Source organism: Bactrocera latifrons, unplaced genomic scaffold (genome assembly GCF_001853355.1).
Source record: "Bactrocera latifrons isolate USDA-ARS-PBARC rearing strain unplaced genomic scaffold, ASM185335v1 scaffold_24, whole genome shotgun sequence".
In the NCBI taxonomy this organism is placed as follows: Eukaryota; Metazoa; Arthropoda; class Insecta; order Diptera; family Tephritidae; genus Bactrocera; species Bactrocera latifrons.
The window spans coordinates 689,379-692,483 of NW_017535963.1; the positions used below are offsets into that span (position 1 = coordinate 689,379).

At 32.3% G+C, this 3,105-nt stretch overlaps 1 protein-coding gene across 1 annotated transcript in view; it reads right to left on the reverse strand.

Annotated features, from left to right (window-relative positions):
• LOC108969107 (UDP-glucuronosyltransferase 2B13-like) overlaps positions 1-363 on the reverse strand; it is an 8,810-nt gene extending 8,447 nt beyond the window's left edge. Inside the window, exon 1 of the mRNA XM_018933632.1 lies at positions 237-363. The gene's annotated coding sequence lies outside the window, so the exon portion shown is untranslated. The remainder of the gene's footprint in view (positions 1-236) is intronic.
• Positions 364-3,105: the final 2,742 nt, after the last annotated feature.

Sequence of the window (3,105 nt, forward strand, 5' to 3'; positions counted from 1 at the left end):
TTTTTTTAATTTAAATTTCATAATTAATTATTTTTTTGTTAATTAATTCTGTATTTCATTGCCTTGAATTTGTATTTTCTTTTTGTATTGTTTCTTTTTTATAACAACATTTTCATTAGGCTTATTACTGCTTACATTCCACCATATTAAATACTTATTTGCATAATAACAAATCAAATTTTGTGCAATACAAAACACTTTGCTGTCTTAACAAATTTTGCCTTGATTAACTTCACCTTTTACGTAATTGCTGGCTGCCTCTTGTAATACACTTTATCGCAGCTAAATTTTTCAAAAGCTTGATACAACTCAACCGAATTGGAAATTAAACGTCTGTTTTACTGCAAGTTGCAGTGTGAACTGTCCAAATGGCTGCAGCTAACAACCCACGAAAGTTCAGTCGTTTGATTACACTTACAACAATGTTGCTTACAAATACGGATTGGTCTTATATTAACATATACATATGTATGTGCGTACATATGTAACATATGTAATAATGAAATTTGCCGGGCTTATCGGTAGCGTTCGACATTTGCGCATTGCTAAGAAGTTCGGTGGACACGTTGACAGGGTTGCCAGATGTGTGGTAATTAGTAGGTCTCTAGCTAGTGATTTGATAGATTAAGGGTTTCTTATAGTAGCAGAGCCAAATATTTAGATTTATGTAACATTTTCAAAACTAAAAATGCAGTAAATTCATAAGAGTGCCTGTCTTCTAAATAAAAAAAAATATTTTTATGTAAATATCGATAAAAACTCACATGTCACATGACCGCATATTATTTTATGCCGACTTAAAAACACGAAACATAACCTCAATTTCAAGCAGAGCCTTTATAGAAGGATCTTCTTTTAAATTCTTATAAAAGTTTTCTTTAAAAATGTTATTCTTTCTTATTTAATTAATGAAAATTATATTTGATATAATATATTTCATTGTTAATTATTGTTTTTATTTCTAATTGGCAACCCTACCACTTTTATTACAGTTTCGTTCATTACATGCGGATATGAGTACAAATAATTGCCGCGGTTTGTCAGCGCAACAGAACCAGCCAACTGCTTGCCTTAATACTTCGGCAAATGTAGAACAATCATCAATAGAAATTGTATTGAAGAGAGAAAGAAGAATCTTGTTTATGATAAGAAATAGCCGACTCGGCTATGAAATGATAACAACAAATTTTTCCGTTAAGCACCTGATAAGCGGAGTAAATAAGATAAAAAAAAATAGAAACAACAACAATAACACTTAGCTAAACAAAATACGTGTTAGAAACAAAAACGCGTGAGAATTATCTGTCTGTCCGCACAGACGTGTGACTTGTTCGCGTTATTTGCATTTGACCTTGACAGAGAACTACATATGAATATATTATATTTGTTATATATTTGCCTTGCTTCTATTTATAATTTTTTCGCATTTGTTTGTTTTGTCAAACACTTTTGCTGTTTGTGTGGCGCTGGTGCTTATTTAAGCGCGTTTGTTCAGAAGTCATTGTACGAGTTAGGCGCTCTTAGCGGAGAATGCAACGCGACAGTTTTTTGTTTACACCAATTAGGCAGAGGTTATTAGCTTTTTGTGTTGTGAATGCGTTTATAAAAATATGTGTAAGCCGTTCATTAGGGTGTGACTGTTTTTATTACTTTACTTATAGAATAAGAAATAGTTGTATGCAAAAAGTGTTCGGTAAATTTGATGATTAAACATTGAATTAGTCTATGTAATTATTTTGATTATTGTATTATTTTGATCGTTATAGGCCTATAAGTTGTTCGATGTTTTAACCCTTGTAGCCATTCCACTTTATAATTATGGAAATTGATATTTGTGGAGCCGCTCTTCTTTCTTGACCTCAGTTTTTAATGGCTTGCTCGACATGAAGCTTTACAGCCTTAACTTTCAAAGACTATACACGCGTCTGCTTAGTTAGTTTCTTAATTATCAGGAAGATTAACAAACAACTACGAGTTGATGATTCGGAGCAAAGTTTGGTGACGTTCAAGCGTAATAATCCCGAGTTTTCGTCGGTATGTAACAATGGATAAAACATGTTTTCACTCCGAAGTCCAAGCGATAGTCATCCGAGAAGACGCTACACGATGAACCCGGTTTTTTTTGACTAGCTTTAAAAGGTAAAAACCATCAACAGCGACTACTACATAAAGTTATTGGACCGTTTGAAGGACGAAACCGAGGCAAAATGTCCAGATTTTAGTAAAAAGAAAGTGATGTTTCACCAAGACAATGCACCGTGTCACAAGTCTGTGAAAGCGATGATAAAAGTCCATGGATTGGACTTCAAATTGTTTCCGCATCCACTGTATTCCTCAATTCTGGCCCCGGGAACTTTTTCTTCTTCTCAGATCTCACAAGAATGCGCGAAATTTTTTTTTGTCAAATGAAGAGGTGGTCGCCAAAACTGAGGTCGCTTATTTTGAAGCAAAGAAGAAATCGTACTACAAAATTGGTATCGAAAATTTGGAGGGTCACTATAATCGGTCTATCACCATTGAAGGGAACTATGTTGAATAAAAAATAAATAAATTCGCCAAAAAAAAGTTTTGAGACTTTTAAGTACTTGTTATATTAAGATATTGTTAAAAAAAAAAAAAATTATTTCATTTTATAGAAAATACGACCAAAATTTTCCACTTTTTCTCGATCACAGATCATTGTACTGATTAAACTAAAAACACGAGAAATAATGAAGAATGTTGCAGAGACATACATTTATTGCTGCACAKTACAGTGGGGCAGGCAGATTATTTTTTTTCAACGTCTAATAATTTTTACGTAGTAAAAACAGACAAAAACTATTTATTTTATTTTAATTATTTAAAAAAAAAATATTTTTTTTTTTTGGAATGCGTTTTACCGCAAACGTCATTACGAAAGCAGGACAGTTTTTTACGATATTTAGAAGAAAGTTTGTTTCATTTATGCAGAGGCTTATAAGTAAATAGTGTGTACATTTGTGTACAATACGTTTGAAATAATTGGTACTGCTTATCATTAAATCAAATTCATTCCTTTATTTCTCCTATATAAAAACTTCACCCGCTACTGAAAAGTGTAGAGCTCCTACTTCCACAATCTCT